Raw genomic sequence first — 19,469 nt, forward strand, 5'->3', positions numbered from 1 at the left:
ACTTTACTAAAGAATGTAACTTGTACTTATAAAAAAAACAATAACATACATTTGAGCAAACAAATTCAATGGGAGCGTTGGCTTTGCATTGTGTTAGAAAGTTTGGATAAATTTGGCTCATAACTTGTTGATTTAAGTTTCAAACACGACTCTGCATTTTCATTTGTTAATTGGCTTCTTACTTTGCTTTTAATTATATTCATGCAAGAGAACGCTTGCTCGCACGAATATGTCGATCCGAAGATAGTCAGCACTCCAAATGCCAACTTCTTCACCTCACTGTAGCAATCTGGAAGACTATTCCTTGCGTCGAATATAAGTGCCTCAACTCGCGGCATTTCTTTTAAAGCTGTCTACTTTTGTTGCGTTACGTACATACATTTCTGGACCTCCAACTTGCTTTTCAACTCTGTAAATTTTCCACTCCACAAAGCTTTACCTTTTAAATCGATCAGTTGCATTTCTAGAGATCCAGTATCAATTCCAAATGGCTCAATGTGGATTTCGTTACTACTTGTGTTGAGAGGATTTACTATGAATGCTAGAGTGGTTTTGTTGGTTTTGAATTGCTCAAATCTGTCAGCAAATTCATCTTTAATTTTTTTTATAACTGTGCTGAAGTAATTCGTGTCAACAGTTGCACTGGTTTTATCGCAATATTGCTTTTGAAATTGAAAAAGAAGTAATTTACCGCTCTGAATATCTTGTGCAAAAAGAATTAATTTGTCTTCAAAACAAACCAATTCTTCTACCAAAACATAGGCTGGGTTTCCCTTTCCTTGCAGTTTTAGATTTAGCTCATTTAATTTCGCTGTGATATCCACCATAAAGTAAAATTTTTGCAACCATTTGTCGTTCTCTAATTCAGGGTGATTAATGCCTTTTTCATTTAGGAATGTATTTATTTCATTCAAGCACAAAGCAAAACGTTTCAACACCTTACCTTTGGAAAGTCATCTCACTTTATTGTGAAGAAGGAGGTCGGTATACTGAGTCTCCATTTCGTTTAAGAAATCTTTAAACTGACGATGGTAGAGTGCTTTTGACAAGATGCTGTTAACAATCTTGATTACCAAAATCATGACTTCAACTGTTTGGGCACAAAGCGCTTCTTGGTGTATTATGCAGTGAAACGTAAGAATTTCGTGGTTTATTTTGCTCTGAAGAATCGTTGTTGCCCATTTATTTTTTCCTGCCATACTTCTGGCTCCATCAGTTGCTATTGAAACGATTTTATTTAAATCGATCTTATTGTCTTCAAGGCATTTTTGCACGGCATTCGCTATATATCTTCCCCTCTAGTTTGTCCCGAGAGCGGTAGTAATCCTAGAAGTTCTTCTTTTGGACCTTGGGAAGACATATATCTGACAAAAAGGGCAACTTGTGCCATGTCTTTTATGTCGCAAGACTAATCTATAGCAAGTGATAGACAGAAGAAAGTTGAATATCTTCCACCTGCAAATATGGTACATTTAAAGACATTTTAGCTATTCTATCTTGTACTGTTTTAGCGGATAGTGGCAAATCTTTGATTTTTTCAAGATTTCTGGTTTGTTTTTGAAATCACGAAACAGTTCTTCAGATGCATGTATGAAGCAATCTTTGACATACTCACCATCTGTGATTGGTTTGCCTTTTTTTGCAATTTCTAGTGATACCGCGAAGCTTGCCAGATTAACATTACTTGTAGATTGCGTCCAGTTACTTAACATGGAACTTGATTGCTGTTTTTGTTTTTGGAGCTCGTCGACAGCTTTTTTTCGTTCTTCGCCGGCTGGATATTTACTAGTAAACTGAGTATGTTTTTTTAGTGAAGTGTCTTTCTAAATTTGATTTCTTATTGTGTGCGAGTTTTTCGTGGCAAATGAGACAAGTCGGAAGGCCATCTGAGTTGCATATGACAGCGAACGACTCCGTCCAATCCCGATTGAATTCTCGATGCTCTTCTTCAGTTCTTCTCTTTTTTTGTAGATGCCATGCTTGTGGTGAAGCTGTAATAAATTATTTTTTAAATTATTATTTAGGTATCCAAAACAGCAGATGACAAGTTTTGCGATTATTTACTATGTCAACGTATACCTAAGTAAATACATACGAGAAGCTGGGAATAATGAAATATAATTTATCAAAAAACGTTTTACAACGGTATTTCCCAATTAAAAATTACTTTCCTAAATAAAATAAATAATTTAGACACGAAACACTGTTTGTCTCACTCTCCCACGTACTGATTGACTATAAGTACATAGTTTCGTCGCATCTGTGGTCGCCTCCCGTGTGCGGTGATCGCCGACTGGCACGAACGGACTTGTCAGAACGTGGGTATCACGGCGCAGTCTGCACATTTTAGTTTTTTTTTTAATTTTGGCAAATATTAAATACTTAGTTTACGAGTAAAGGTGTTATGCTCAGCTATGCCGAAATCAATGAAAATTGCCAAACATATAAACAATATAAAACCGCAAATACCTACCTACTTTGATCCTCAGAGTTCGAAAATAAGTTTATTAGATAACAATTTATAGGTACTTACACTTATAATTATTATCTTAACGCTCATTTTCAAATAATAAAAGCTATAAAATAGATAAATAATAAAATATATATATTATTTAATATATATTTATTAAATATATATTTTAATAAAAACACTTTCGCGGTAATATCCAACAGTAGTACTTTGTTTCTTTTTTGACAATTCTTATTGAGGTGCGACAAAGTAATGAGACTGATGTGAAAAAAATATTGCTTACCGTTTTAGTCATGTTTAGTGTTGTCTCCTTCAAAGTAGTTACCCTCTGATTGCCCACACTTATTCCAGCGCTTCTGCCATTGATGGTAACATTTCTGGAACTCATCTTCTGTAATATCCTCCAAGACCCTCGTCACAGCTTTTTGGACATCTTGTGTTGTTTGAAAATTGTGTCCCTTGACCGCCATTTTGACTCTTGGAAATAGAAAAAAGTCGCACGGAGCGATATCTGGCGAATAAGGTGACTGTGGTAGTACTGAAATTTGTTTTGAGGTTAAAAATTGCTGTACTGACAGAGCAGTATGGGATGGCACATTATCGTGATGCAGAATCCAATTATCAGCAATGTTGGCACGGACACAAAGAACTCGGTTACGAAGTCTTTCTAAAATTTCTTTGTAGAAATATTGGTTAACTGTTTCTCCAGGAGGCACCCACTCTTTATGAACAATTCCCTTGGAATCGAAGAAGCACACAAGCATGCATTTAACTTTGACATACGAGCTTTTTTTGGTCTGGGTGATCCCTTTGAGCACCATTGCGAACTTTGGCGTTTTGTCTCTATATCGTATTGAAAAAACCAACCTTCATCACCAGTGATAACACGGCTCAACAAATCTGGATTGATTTCCGTTTGCTCTAACAGTTCGGCTGCCACATTTTTCCGTGTTTCTCGCTGTTGTGTGAGATTTTGGGGGACCATTTTTGCACAAATCTTTCTCATACCAAGATCTTCAGTTAATATTAGACGAACCGTTTCTCGATTGATGTTGAGTTCTTCTGCAATCATTTTCACGGATAATCTTCGATCAGATCGTACGATTTCACGCACCATGGTCAAGTTGATATCTGTCCGTGATGGTTGTCCACTGCGGTCTTCATCTTCAACATTCGTTCTGCCTTCACTAAAAATTTTATGCCACCGAAAAACTTGAGCTCTTGACATAACCTCCTCTCCAAAAGCCTTCTGAAGCTTACCATAAGTTGTCGTCGCGTTTTCACCCAATTTAACGCAAAAAGAAATAGCATACCGTTGCGCAATATTTTGCAGTTTCATTTCTGTGACGAGAGACAAGAACACGTGTTCACTTATTACAGCACAACTCACGACTGACCAGTTGCATCAATGTGCCGCTTGGACTAGAAGTAGCTTATAGACCAAGGTCAAAGATGGTGTGCCTAAGCAAGCTGCAGGGTTGCCACATCTTGCAAAGAAAAATCAGTCTCATTACTTTATTGTCGCACCTCGTATAAGTACATTCATAACTTTGAGAAGATAATTCGCTTCTAACTCTTTTACTTGAAACAACAAACTGCATGTCACAGCCAAAGCACTGGTGAAGACGCCAAATTGTCTTGCGTCGAAAGCGAATTAAAACCTACATAGAAACATCCGACGACGGCGTCATTCGAGAGCTTCTAACGGACTGCTGACGACAGTGACGACGCGTGTCACGGGGGACGGATGAGGTGAAAAGCGAGTACAAGTGGCAAAGAGATAAAATCGGTGCCTAATCCTCGTTAATCGATTCAGAACGATTTTTAAATGTTTTTTTTTTTGGATAAAATAAATAATATTAGCGTATGGAACTAAAGAGCCGCATGTGGCTCGCGAGCCGCAGATTGCCGACCCCGGGTCTAGAGCATCCAAAATGTAACACAAAATTTAGATCTACTTCTCATTACCAGTTACCACACGTAAACAAAAGAATTTATTAAAGAACAGAAATTTAGATACGTCGGTAAAATTTAATGTTATGACATATTTTATATTCTTCATAATTAAAGTATAATTCTGGTTGTTTTTGAACCCACATCTTAGGTCTATGTGATCTTAGGAATATAGATTTTTATGGCCACACAATATTTTCTGTCACCACCTTACTATAATATGTGACTAGCACATGATATAAAATGTTCACATCTATTTAATAATAACTAGAAATAAGGCGGGCCTAAGACCTACTACGAAAAAACTATTACATGGTTTGCGTTTCATTACACATGATTTTGTTAAATGTTTTTCCCAATTGTAACTAAATAACAGTCATGAATGTAGCATACTAACCACATCAAAAACTTTTACAACGAAAAGCTTCAAAATCCTCTACCTGTTTCTTAAGTTGTGATGTTTCAGCACAATGTATTTCTTTTTTATCTCCAAAACAGAATTATAATTTTAAATAAATCGTTCGTGCGCTGCGTGTAGCCGCCTGGTGCACCACCATAATATTTATATTTGCTTGCCTCTGCGCAAATAACCGCTAAAATAAAAATGTGAGCACTTACAACAAACAAACAAACTCATGCACCATCCTTTTTTGTGGATATTGATATCCTTTGTTAATTTCGGTAAACAAAAGTTGTACTTGTTTACTATTTATAATTAAAAGACATCCAGTTTAAAAAAAAACCTGAAAATATTAATGTTTTCGGAATCTTGAAATCTTCATTAATTTTTTTTACTGATCGAAGCAACATCTAACATATTCTTAATAAATTAATAATAGATTGTCTTACAATATATTATGAGAGATGATGCTCCTCTTTTGTATAGTTTCTTTAACCGGTTATGTAAACATAATTCCCTTTTTTATATATAATTGTAGAGGCTTATATCACTATATTGTTTATTGGATAAAATTGTAAGTTCCTTTTAAGATTAAAGAATTTGGTTAATCCAAGATTTAAAGGTATGCAAAAGAATATTATAGCAATAGAAGGAATAAAATTGTTAGAACAATTTTTTGTAATTTCACTATGCATGGTGCACTGAGAGAATATGTAATTGATCCTCCACAAACAAGCAATAGAAAAAAGTAATAGTAATAATAATAAATATATTTAAAACCATGAAAGACATGAGTTAAAAATGTAAGTTATTAAGGGAGGTTTTTATTTACTCATTGAGTATGGAAAAATAGTTTTACTTCACTTGATATAGTGAATGAAGTTGATTAGAGAGTTAATAAGTTTTTTATGATTTTTGTTTTTATATTGTTCAATACTATAATCCCAAACTTAATACTGCTACCTCCTTAAATTATAAATTGGGAAGAAGCTGAACAGGTTATGAACTACTGCAATGTGTAACAACACTTAGCTAATTTCAACTAATTTACTTAGTGTTATCAGTTAGCGTATATCACCTTTTTGGTCCAGTGATTTATTCATTGTTATTTACCTTGATGTCTGAGTTTCAGTAATATAGTATTGATTTGTTAACGCATATTTTATTTACATAGCTTAATTGTGGCATGAAAGTTCACTGCTCATCACAGTGTAAATGTAGTTTTTTTAATTAAAAAATGACAATACTGTTGTAGGATCTTCCCATCACGTGGCTGAAGCCGCGTTGCGGGAAATTTTACAGCTTTAGGATGTTTCTGATGTAAGGCTTACACACACAACGTAATTTAAAATATTTATCATTTTATTTAAATATAATATTTTTTCGTTTATTTAATTCAATGATTCTAACTAAAGCGCGCGCGCATATAGTATTTAATTCGCATGGATGTGGCGGTACTAGCGGCGACGATCGGCACTAACTAAACTACTTTCTTACACTAAATATTATTGATTTATTTGGGATAGAGGTGTGATATTACAAAAAAAAAAGCTAATATTGTTATTTTTTAATTATTAACAAATGTACCTAAGAAAAATAACCTTAAACAGGCAAAATCGCGAGGTACTGAGGATGTTCTTGCTCTATATATACTTACTTCTTCTTCTCTTATATACTTGTTCTTGCTCTTATATGTTCTTACTTCTATATATGGAGCGATGCCTCATATATAGAAGTAATCTGATCCAAGTGTGGTCAAAATAGGTCCAGTAGTTCTGAGGATATAAGGTGATTTAGAGGCCAACATGGAACACAAACGTATGAACATTAACATTTAAATTTCCTTCCGGTTTTTGGGTTCTTTAAGTGTCAAATCTTCAAGATTGGGCCGATTACAGTACTTTCCCTTCTAGAGCTATAGCGCTACCTAGATGGAAAAGTAAAAGAAAATACTGATACGATAAAGAAGTTTTGAATGTGAACATTACGAATGAGTTTATGTATTTTTAACATTCTTCAATGTTTTTAATTTATCTACATGCTTTAGGATATTTGTGTTAAGTGCTTTATAGTCTATAAACAAAATGAATAAATATAGGCTAATAAAAACCTGCAGACTGATTTTTGAACTTAAGTAATAGTTTAATGTTGCAGCACAGGAAAAGAAGAAGTGTACAGTTTTTGATATTTATTCTTAGATATTGTAAAACAGAAATATTAAGGATTTTATTTACCGGTTTCCGGTGATATCTGGAAACCCCTAACTATTTTGAGGAAGTTAATAAAATCTTGCTAAATGATTAAAAACTCTTTATCAAAAAATATTAGCTAAATGTTTTTTTTAAATCTGAAATGAGTGAAGCTGTATATGGTAAAATATAGAAAAATTTAATAGTGAAAGTAAGTTTTTAACATAACCTTTTACTGCAAGACAACCCTTGACATAATTTTTAGTCGGGTATTTTATCCAGTTTTCTTAAATAGCTGTTTTATACTTTTTTTATAGTCATTTGTTAATTAAAAATTACTATATTTTCCTTGTTGCATAATAATTTTTCAGTTTGGCTTGTATTTTTTTACATATTCCTATTTTTTGTTTTCACTGGCATTGTTGGAATGCAGTATTTCATTGTAATCAGTAGTCTTAATTGGCAGGTCTTACCATTACACTGCAATGTTAGTAATATTATTATTACAGAATTGAGCTTATCCCATAATGATTTTGAATGAAACGGGAAGAATAATAATGAACAATTTATGAATTATGGGATAAAACGAATGAGTGAAAATCATAAAAATTAGGTTGCATTATTGAACCTAATATGCAGCTTGACTTCTTTCCTGATTAAATTTTTCTTATGTAAAGAAAGAAGAAATGTGAAATATAGGGAAATTAAACTACTAGATGGCAGCTGCTCCTGTTACTTACCATCCCCTTACAATATTATAGAAGTTAAAAATACTAAACAATTAAATAACTAAGAGAATGAAGCTTTGTAAATAATCGTTACGAATACTGTTTGTCCTGTGACTTTGTATGTCTAGATTACATTCACATCTTTTTTCCTAAAAACAATTATTCAGTTGTAATGTAATAAGTTTACTTTATATAAATATATATTTATATATGTGTATGTAAAACTGTAAACAGAACACAAGAACAAAAAAAAACATGGAAGTGATGATAAAAAAATGTAATGTTTAACTGATAACATAAATGTAAAGGCCCTGGTTTTATGAAGTATATAAATAATTTGTGGATGTAATTAAACAATTAATTGCATCTACCTAATTTTGCGCTACTTTAAGTAGATGTATTAGTACTGCTTAACATTGTAATTAGTTTTTTCCACGTATTATAGTAAGAAATTGTTATTTATGTAATTGATTAAATAAATTTATTTTCTCAATGTTTAAGTATTTTTTATAAGTATATCATTTTATTAAGACGTAGGTACTTAAACAACATTACTTAGGATCTAGTAATTATTGTATGAATCAAATTTTTTGGACCAAATAAGAATTTTTTATTCAATGAAACTAATCAATCAAATAACTATTGGCAAAAAAAATTCATATCATGGTAGTATACATTAAGATTTTAATTTAAATTTGGACATTTTCTTTGGTTATCTTAATTGTAAGAAATGTTATACTGTTGTTAATTATGAAGAATAATGATGAACAATATATGAATTATTGGATAAAACGAATAAGTAAATCATAAAAAAGAAACCTTGCATTATGGAACCTAATATGCAGCTTGACATTTAATTTCCTTTTAATGTTTTTACGTTATTAGAAATTGTTTTTTATGAGACAATTTTTAGAATTGGTTATGCAAGATAAATTGCTGAAATATTTTTACTAAACTCTGATCTGCTTCAATCTAGTTATGGTTAGTTCACTTCTTTTTTATTTTGACATTTTTTTATTTGGCTATTTTTACTTATGTCTTCTATTTCACTGTATTTATTTAAAATATACAGTAAATTTTCTGTTACAATCTTATTTATTAGATTTTTCCTTTTATAATAATTTAATAAATGTGGTTTATTAAATGTTATTTATATATATATATATATATATATATATATATATATATATATACTGTACTCTGTATTTATACACATGGTTTTATGAAGTACATGGTTGCTATTATTTAACAGTAGTAAATTGTATTAAATGTGTTATATTACTTTAAAACTTAGAATTTTTACACAAAAATTGTAGATCTTTTGAATTACTGCAAAGGTTTCCACAGTGTTACAGTTAGACAGAAAAAATTTACTTTATTTTTAGCCGATTTAAGTCACTTCAATGATGTCTTTGTGAAAAGAAGTTAGAAGTTAAGTATTATTGGAATTTCGTGAACTTCGAAATTAACCAAGCAAATGTACAGTTACATATTTTTATATTATAAATTAAGATTTATCCTTAATAATGAAATGGCCAACCAATTGATATATAGTGATTGAAAATAACTGTTTTTAAAATAACTAGTTTTTAGTTCAATTCCCGGTAGAAATCTTGTTTTTTCTTCAATTGCTGGGAAAAATTTTTTGTTAAATCATTATTTAACTAATTCCTTAAATTATTATCATTAACAGATCAGTTCATATTTTTACTTATTCTGTGATCAGTTTATTTATTATTGGTAATTAAAAATAATTTTTGCTTTTGAACTGGTGTAAAAATTTAAGGTATTTTTTCTTCTAAAATAATTTTTCATCGGTTTTGGGATTAGTGTAAACATAAACATATGTCATGAAATGTTTCGTTTCCGAGTTATGACTATTGAAAGATTTCGCTCGAATTTCAGCTATTCCGGTGAAATGAGGTCGTACTGAAATTTAGGAACAAAATTAGTTATTTCTTATGGTTTTTTATCTGAATTATCGAATAAAATAGGTCCAAGATTTATCAACAGTAGTATCTGAGAAATCTGGGGTGAAAACCCTGATTATTTTATGTTTGATACAAAATAATTTATTTATATAGGTAACAGACACATAAAACTTGTAAACAAAACGTGTAGAGATTTTAATTCTGACAAAATGGTGTAAGATAAGTTGAAATAAAACATAGAAAAGTTAGAAAAATTCGAATTTTATTTAGAAACAGTACACAAGACCAAAGTTCATTATATATGCCAGTTTTGTTCAAAAATGAGCCCGCCATTTTCAACATATTTCTTCGCATGTTTACTACTTTTGTTGATCTTTTTAATTCTTCAGGGCTGTCCCTAAGTTGCTCAGCTGCTATCATAATGCTGACAATTAATTCCTCAGGAAAATGTATTTTTGTATTATCTACAAAATGTTTCATCCATCCCCAGATGCAAAAATCTAAAGGTGTTAAATCAGGCGATCTTGGTAACCAAGAATGTGGACCTCCACGACTGACCATTTCTCAGGGAAATATGATTTAAGAGGGTGGAAACAGCACAATAGGTGGGGAGGCGCGCCATGCTGAAGGAAGTATACTTTGCGTCTCGGCGCTAGAGAAACATTTTCAAGCAGCTGCAGCAATTCTTCTTGAAGAAAATGCAAGCAGACCTCAGCATTTAAGCGGCCAGGCTTAATATGAACAGTCCAGATAGCTGATTTTGAGGAAGTTGTTAACGCCATTTCGAGTAAAATTTGTGTCTTCAGTAAACAGAACATACTTGTAGAGTTGTCGATTTATATTCAACCAGGTGCAGAACTCCAAGTGAAGCGGACCGTTTCCTGGGTGTAGATGTTGAACTGACTGTTTATGATAAGGATAAAACTTGTTTTGTTTACGTGTGCTCCAAACCATCGAATGCAAAACTCCGATACGCTTAGAAAAACGTTGGGTAATGACGCATGAACTGTGCTGAACTGCATCGATAATTATTTCGTTAGTAACAGCAACATGTTGGACAGATCTTACGAAAATTACAAATTTGCGAAAAGTCGTGCTAATTGTTTTGGGATCTGGAATCCTGCTATTCGGAAAACGTATTTCATATTCTACTCCAACATCTGTAGCAAACCATTACACACATCCTTAATAAATATTACGCGGGTTATTTTTTTTTCAAGGTCCGATCGGTCACGAAATTAAAACCACAGTGAAAATAAAAAAATGTTATTTTAACAAGTACTTACATAGTTACGCTATTTCTCTACATAGTCGCCAATCCGATTTAAACATTTGTCGTAGCGTGGTACCAACTTTCCAATACCCTCATCATAGAACGGAGCCGCCTGTATTTTCAGCCATGTTTCTACGCTGGTCTGCAGCTCGATGTCTGTGCCAAAATGTTGTCTTCCAACCCAGCGTTTCATGTGAGCAAAGAGGTGAAAATCGGATGGAGCCAAGTCCGGGCTGTATTGTGGGTGATCAAACACTTCCCAACGAAAATGCTGCAGCAGCTCTTTGTTACAGCTGCAGTGTGCGGCCGAGCATTGTCATGGAGAAAGACAATGCCTGATAACAACATTCCTCTCCGCTTATTCTGAATTGCCCTTCGTAGACGTCGAAGAGTCACGCAGTATGAGGCTGCAGTGATGGTCGTGCCACGTTCCATGAATTCCACCAAGAGAACTTCATTCCGGTCCCAAAACACAGTAGCCGTACACTTTCTGTTGGAGAAGGTTCGCTTGAACTTCTTTGGTTTACTGGGAGAATGAGAATGCATCCACTGTTTCTCGAAATGGACCCATGTCTCGTCCCCTGAGACAATTTTGTTCAAAAAATTTTCTCCATTGTGGTAGCGCTGAAGAAACGTTAGGGAGACGTCCATTCTCATTGTTATGCAATGGTCGGACAGCATCTTGGGAACCCATCTCTCTCACATTTTGCGGTACTGAAGTCTCTTCACTCACAATGGTGTAGAGAGCTGATCTTGAAATTTCAGGAAACGAGTCACTCAATACAGAAATTGTGAGCCGACGATTTTCTCGAATTGCCTCATCCACTCGCTCAACGAGATCATCGGTTGACACTCACTTCCTTCCCTGACATCATGAACGTCCTGCTTTAAATTTCCTGCACCATTGTCGTACTTTGCTGTCACTCATTGAAGTTTCACCGTACACATTACTTACTCGTCGATGAATTCCAGCTGCATTACACTCCTCAGCCTGAAGAAATCGAATTAGCGCACGCACTTCACACTTGGCGGGAGATGTTATTATTTTTGACATGTTTTCGTGCTAGCTGCGTGTTCAGAACTAAACGAAGTGACGCGGCGTGATTGAAGGCCATACTAGAGATGCTGCGCAACATATATACGCAAAGGTTCATCCAATTTTTGCGCGTGTTTTTATTTCGTGACCGATCGGACCTTGAAAAAATAACCCTCATATTTCAGCGTATTTCTCTGTTGCAAATAAGTATGGCATAATTTTAACCGCAAACTGATCACGTTCAGACTAAAATTTACAGAAAACCTTTGCTAACGATAACTTAATTCGCAGTACCCGATATACTGTAACTTACAGAATGATCTAAACACTAACACAGACAATTTTTCTAAATTGTGTCTATATTTTATTTAACTTATCTTTCACCATTTTGTTCAGAATTAAATTCTCTACAAGTGTTTTAAAAGGTTTATATTTATTACCCATTTAACAAAGTTATTGTATGTAAATATAAAAACCAAAATTCACCCCAGATTTCTCAAACACAACAAATACGGTTCTGGGATCTATTTTATTTGATTTCTCAGGTTAAAAACCATAAGAAATCATTAATTCTGTTCTTTAATTAACGTCCTAAAAAATTGAGTACAAACTCATTTCACCGTGATAGCTGAAATCTGAACAAAATCGTTAACTAGCTGTAACTCACAAATGAAGCATTTTAGGACAAATGTTTACAGAAATTTTCTGTTGTTTTCATGAGTAGAATAAGTTATTAAAGTCCCAGGAGACCTTCGTAATACACTCCATATATGCACGTATGCTGACTTAGGAATAGATTGATGTGAATCTCATCAGTATTACCAACTGCTGTTTTAGAGTTTAAAAAAGCATCACTAGAAAGGTATGTCATCAAAATAAACCATAGAAGATTCATATCCCTCCCCCTCCAGCAGAAACATATGTTGTACAGTTTTAGGAATGGTTATAAGTTAGTATTTTTCAAAATAAATTTTGAATATAAACACTGACTTATCTTGTTAAATATGACTAAAGACAGTAATTCCTGAAGATTACGGTTAAAGCATTGTTTATCAGAATCAGATATTCTTCTCTAATGCCATACTCTACTCATATCCATACCCATCTGGGAATTTTAATTATAATTTTAATTTTAACTTATCTAATACCTGTGCATCTTACCTCATGTTTTATTAAATTTAAGATATTTAAATTACAAAAAAAAATTGTGAATCTTTTTGTTGGTCTTGTAGACCAAAACTTGAATAAATACACTTAACATTATCTGTTACGAAAAAAATCACCTTCAGTAATCATTGTTTGGCTGAAACTATTAAAATAGTTGCTGAAGCTATAATAAAACTGAATAATTTTATTTAAATTCAAGCTATCTTGTTTGTTTAGAGATTCAGCTTCAATTTCTGTCACAAAAAAAATATGAATGTTGACAAAAATTAAAACAAACCCCTTAAAATTGATAATAAAACTTTTCCCAGTTATTTTTTATTTTGTTTTTAAAAAGATATGATGATTATTATTATGACATTTTTAATGATATTATATGTATTTTCATGATTCAAGTATTTTGATTTGTATTATTTTTGTTTAATTCTATAAGCTAATCATTGTTTTATTTACTTATCTTATTTTTAAAAGGTGATTTTAATTAATGTTTAATTAATTAGAAAAAATGTGTTCTAAGCATCAAAATATAATAAAAATTTCTACTGTTTAAAAATTTGGATTTATTATGAAACATGTACTGATAAAATTAAGTCTTAAGGCGTTGACTTATTAATATGACGTAGTAAAATTAGTAGTATTGATTGTAACAATAATAATAATAATAATGTGATAAGTACCAATAAAAAAAGATAACTATATTTAATAAAGTAATACAATATAAGATAGATTTTATCTTAATATTGGTTTTCTTAATATTCAGATTTTTTTTTATTGCGTGGCTAGTATTTGCGCATATATCTGTACATTTGTATGTGAGAGAGATAGTATTATCTAGTCAGGGCATGGGTGATGTTATTGAAAGTACTATTTAAGCTGAACACTTCCCGTGTGTGATCAGTTAGTTGAAAGTGCATATTCATTACATTATAGAAGTTTGCTCTGTGGAGCAACTTGTATCCACAAGTTATCATCTTTCCGGCCGACCCAAACCCAGTCCTTAAAAATCAAAATCAAAACTGGAGAACATAGGTATTCAATATATATATATTTTTTTTTTATTATTCTTCTAATATACATATAATGTTAATTAATCACAGTTTATCTATTTTAAGGTATGCACTAACAACAGAAAGTAAATTTTAGAGGTCGTTTTATTTGATAAAAAATATCATATTTTTAAATATAATTTATTTGTAGAATAATAATTTCTTCTTAGCAGCAGTATAATTTTAAAATGAAATTAATTTTTTAATTATTTAGTAGCAATGTCTGTTACAAATTGAATTTTTTATGTTAAAATTTATAAAATGTTTCAGAAATTCTGCATTCTACTTTAAAAAGTTCTGTTATTGATGTTTCTTGAAAGATTTTATTTTGTTTATTAATTTTTTGTCATTTCAATGCAATTTGATTAATGAAAATAATATAATATGTAATAAATAAATATTAATATGTAAATAAGTTTTAAAAATGAAATGTTAATTAATTGTTTTATTTAATTATATTTAATCGGTTGCAAAACACTTAAATGATAATTAATAAATAATATCATTACATACTGTTATAGAGCGTACATTATTTTGAGCTATTTGTGAGAGTGTAAATTACAACTTATGACTATCAGTCATTAAGATAGCTTGTTAAATACTTAAACATTGTATATGTGAATATGCACATATTGCATCCTGTACCCCCAAACTGAATTACTGATTTTCCAAATTAGTTCAAAGTCCTTTAAAAAAATACCTGCTTGTTGTTCTTTTTATACATGTTTTTCAGTTAAAAAGAAGTTTGTTAAAAAAGATAAGCAGAAAGAAAAAAAAAGGTTTTATAATTTTAATTATACTAATAATTTATTTTTTTGTTACTGTTTCTCTTCATCAATGTTTCTGTGTTCTGTGAAGTTAGCATCTTACTGTGTTTATAAAAGTAGCATTAATGTGTAAAAGTAATAAAAATGTAATAAATTTTTTATGTGATACCTGTTTGACCTATGTCAGCTGACCATGGTTGTTGATTTCCAGATAAATAGGAGAGCTTACTGTTTTAATATTATCTGTATTTCATGAGGCTGTTTTACCGTTTGTGTGTAATATCTGTAGTTTTGATTATAATATTCACTGAATGAAGATAATGAAGAAAGAGTTCTAATATTACTTATTTAGTATAAACATAATTATTATTTATTTTGAGCACTGCGTAGATATATTTTTTAAATTTTACATTCCTAAGTGTCCTATTCTAAGTATGCGTATTTTCTATTATTTTGTGATGTGCAGCATTTCTCCCTGTTTTTATTAAACATTTAAGTTGAACATAATTTAATAAAGATTTTAACATTACTATAAAAGCAGATTCCTAAAGTAGGATATTCAGGACCTTTCACGGTAGAACAAAAGTAAATTAAAAAATGTCAACTCTTATCAATCTGCCTATCAACATTATTTAAGGCACAACCTGTACCTAAAAAGTCTTTTCTAAAGATACAATAATACTTTTATAGAATATTTTGTTGTGTTTAACCAGATTACTCCTATTTAGTTACACAAAAAATGTTGTACTTAGTTTGACTTATTCTTTTTTATTAATTTGTAGACTATAGTGGTATTTATATTAACAAGCCACTCAGAACTTGCTTTGCTCGCCCTTTCTAACTAGCCAGGGGTGGAGTCCCCTAAATTTCACTGTGTTTGTTGTCCTTATGGTTGTGAGAATGATTCTGATAAATAGCAATAAATGTATTCAGACTATAAATATGTGAAAAAGAAACTAAATTACAAAAGATAAAGCAAATGTATCCTGAAAATTTGAAAGCAATCGATTGGTTGGTTCTCACTTATGCAGTTGCAAACTGATAAATAGGCAGAACCCTGTACAAACTTTCACATTTATATATTAGATTCATCTGTTGAATCCCTACAGCAAGAATCAATTTCAACAAATATCTGACTGGGAACTTGTTTTCTAGAATCCTAGTATGGTTTGGTTATTTTCCACATTTGAAAATGAATATGAAGTAAATTTAGAAGTTTTCTTGTAATAAAATTTGGTTTTAAAATGGCCACTCAACTATAGAGCAAACCCATAATATATATTGTTATTATCAGGTGTTTCGAGGGGAAAAACATATTGTGCTATGATCTGTTTAGATATACAACAGGCCTGTGACAAACAGTATCCGGTTATCAGGCCTGCTCTTCAAATTGAAATCTTGCCTTCCTCAACCTTACTATTTGATTCTGTGAAGTTACTTGGTCGCTTCTTGGAGATTAAGTATTATCAAGATCTATTTAACTTCTTTGAAAATGACATGGTAGTGCTGCAGGGTCTGCACAAATGGAAGATTAAAGTCAACCTGATGAAATCTACCCACGTTACCTTTATGTCTAGGAGAGGAGATTGCCCTCTAGTCTACTTGGATAATGTTGAAATTCCTCATACAACTGGTAGGAGATAGCTTGGCTTAACACCTAGATTGACATATGACATGGAGAGGTCATGAACTTGGGAAGAAGAAACAGATTGACCAGAAATTGAAGCACATGTATTGACCAATAGGTAGGGGGTTCTCTGTTATCTCTAATAAGGTCCTTCCATGTCAGACCTTCTTGAAATCATGGTTGTATGGGATTCAGCTCCGCTAATGGCAACTAGCGACAGTGATATATAAAAGTAATCCAAAAGTCACAGGACATTGAGGAAAGTGAGCCAAACGCTTTGATTTGTCAGGAATTCAGAAATACATGAATACCTGGGGATCCTGTATGTTTCGGGATGAGATTGGATGTTTCAGTTTTAAGTACACAGTTAGGCTAAATAGATGTAAATCCCCATGCTTTGAACCTGCTAGTCAACAGTGATGACATTAGACAATTGAAAAGGGTTCATGTACTGGACCAGTGTAATGGTCCATGAAAATACTCTTACTTTCATGTTTTTTTTTATGGTACTTTGTTACCTTGTGCACTTATACTATTTCTTCTGTGTACTGTATTATTTTTCTTATACTATTTTCTCTTTACTGTTTCTTATACTATGTTTTCTTCCATTGGTGCTACCTGCTTACTGTTTTTGTCTTAATGCTATACTGTTTGTCATATTGTTTTGCATTTACCTATTTTGATGCCAAAGGTATGAAAATGGGTTTTTCATTAGATCAGTGGCGTAACATACAAAAAATTAAAATATTCTATCAATAAATTAGCATGAGGAAGGACAGTATATATAAGCATATGTAAGTTCTCCTTTTTTAACTTATTTCACAAGTACAGAGAACTTGGGTAATGTATTTTTAACTCTTAATAATGTACATGGATATACTGTCACTTATTTAACCTGAATAATTTAACGACAGCTACAACATATTTTCCCATTGTTTTCTTTCTTTCTGTCCACAATCTTGTGTATATAAAGAAAAATATATTGAAAAAAACTTAGCTATCTTTTTCATTTGTTTTATTTTTGTTCATTTATATTTTAATTTATTGACAGACTAACATGAAAATTGAAGTAAATTTGCATTTGTCTTATCCCACAATATTCATTAAACTGTTGCTCTATAAAACACATAAGTTTCTTCAAAAATATCCTGAATACAACTAAATAAATTTTTAACATAAATAACTAGCTTTGAATTAGATTTATTCTTGCATACTTTAAAGTGGTGTAGATGGTTCATAGTTAAGGGTTAGCCAAACTAGTTATATTTTTATACTAATATTCGATCAATAACATCCCTGGCCATTATTCTACTGTCAGGTTTCTAATCAGCAACACATTTTGGCCTAGCAAATGGATTTTACAAATTATTGGTAAATTCATTTTATACAAGCAAAGTTTACAAGTTTTATACAAGCAGATATCTGAAGATTTTTAGAATATCACAAAAATCAATAAAAAGAATGCAGTATAATCCAGACTTTTTGTTTAACATAAAACATAATTTTATATTAATATTTTGTTTTGTTTGATTTATTATAGCCATGTTCAGTTATAATATTGAGGGGAAATACAAATCAAATGAGTAAAATTCTGTAACAGTAAAAAAAATTGCAGACTGAAATTCATCCAGTTTGATATCTTTTGCTAGATGCAGAATTAAATTTATGGGATATTAACAAATAAAGATTACTGATAAGTAAATTTAGAAAGTTATGGTAATAGTAAGTGTGAATTTCTTATTCTTAGTAATGTATTTTGATTTCAAATTTATTTGTATAACAGTAGTTGTATTTTAACGAATATGTCACCAGTAAAATAATATGTAGTGCAAGTGTCTTGTAACTTGTTTTTTGACATTACAACAGTTGCAAATTGTTATCTGAAAGCAATTTATTCATACAAGAAAAAAATATAAATGAAGTATGTTTTCTGATTGTGGCAGTGATATCATTGAGTAGAGATGTTGAAATAAAAAAAATAGAATGAGAAAATGATAGTAATGGATATGTATTGGTCGACCAAAAAATATGAATCAATTAATTGTTATCTGCTATCTTTTTTTATTCTGCTGTTAAATTAGTATTACTTTCTTAGAAATTAATGTTTTAGTGTGGGTTCGTTCATATTATTCCATTTTTAGTGACAAGTGCAATACATCTCAAATTGAATTTATTTTTTAACAAAATCATTTGAACTTCTTACTTACATATCTAACATCCTATTTGAATACACTAGAATGCATTTCCCATAATTAGTATACCTTTGATATACAATTTTTTTTTTCTGCCAGCATGTAGTATAATGCCCTTTCCAGCAGTCCTTGTGGATAATACAAATGTTATTGCATTGCTGCTACTTATCATTTATAACGCATATCTCTAATAAAATATATTTTTTTTTATGGGTATACAAAGAGACTCTGTTTCTTTATTCAGTAGAATGTTTCTTGTTAGCTGTCTGACTTGTTTTATACATATTTCCAGCATTTTTATCACTGACCATCATATATGTACACTGTATAATGAAAGGCTTTAATTTAAATTGAGAAATTCCTCTCTTCCTTGCTGGAAAACATCTGTGATAGCACGCTTGTTGTTGACATGTATTTAAAATTTGCAGATTCTATTGACCCAACCCTTCTCTCACTTTATAAGTCTGTCATTGTTAAGATGCATGACCCTAATAGTGTTGCACAATAAATCGATTTAAAATTTATTTTAATGCTGGAGTCAGGACTTCTGAACGATTTATTAGACTTAGAGTGTAACTTCAAATTTAATTTTTATTACAGGCAAGTGCGATTAATCAGGAAAAATGATTGTGTAAAGGCTAAGATAGTGTGCTAAATTATTCTCTTTTGCTGTGGTGTAGAACTTCTATTTCC

General features: G+C 31.4%; 1 protein-coding gene across 5 annotated transcripts in view; it reads left to right on the forward strand.

The window, feature by feature from the left end:
- Nucleotides 1-19,469, forward strand: part of LOC142325256 (ornithine decarboxylase-like) — a 103,737-nt gene that overhangs the window by 19,640 nt on the left and 64,628 nt on the right. For 2 of the 5 annotated variants that reach the window (XM_075366772.1, XM_075366792.1), the window contains exon 1: nucleotides 14,015-14,173. The exons of the other annotated variants lie outside the window; for them this stretch is intronic. The gene's annotated coding sequence lies outside the window, so the exon portion shown is untranslated. Of the gene's footprint in view, nucleotides 1-14,014; nucleotides 14,174-19,469 lie in introns of those variants that run through there. 5 annotated transcript variants of the gene reach the window in all.

The sequence above is a fragment of the Lycorma delicatula genome, chromosome 1 (assembly GCF_047948215.1).
Source record: "Lycorma delicatula isolate Av1 chromosome 1, ASM4794821v1, whole genome shotgun sequence".
NCBI classification, from domain to species: Eukaryota; Metazoa; Arthropoda; class Insecta; order Hemiptera; family Fulgoridae; genus Lycorma; species Lycorma delicatula.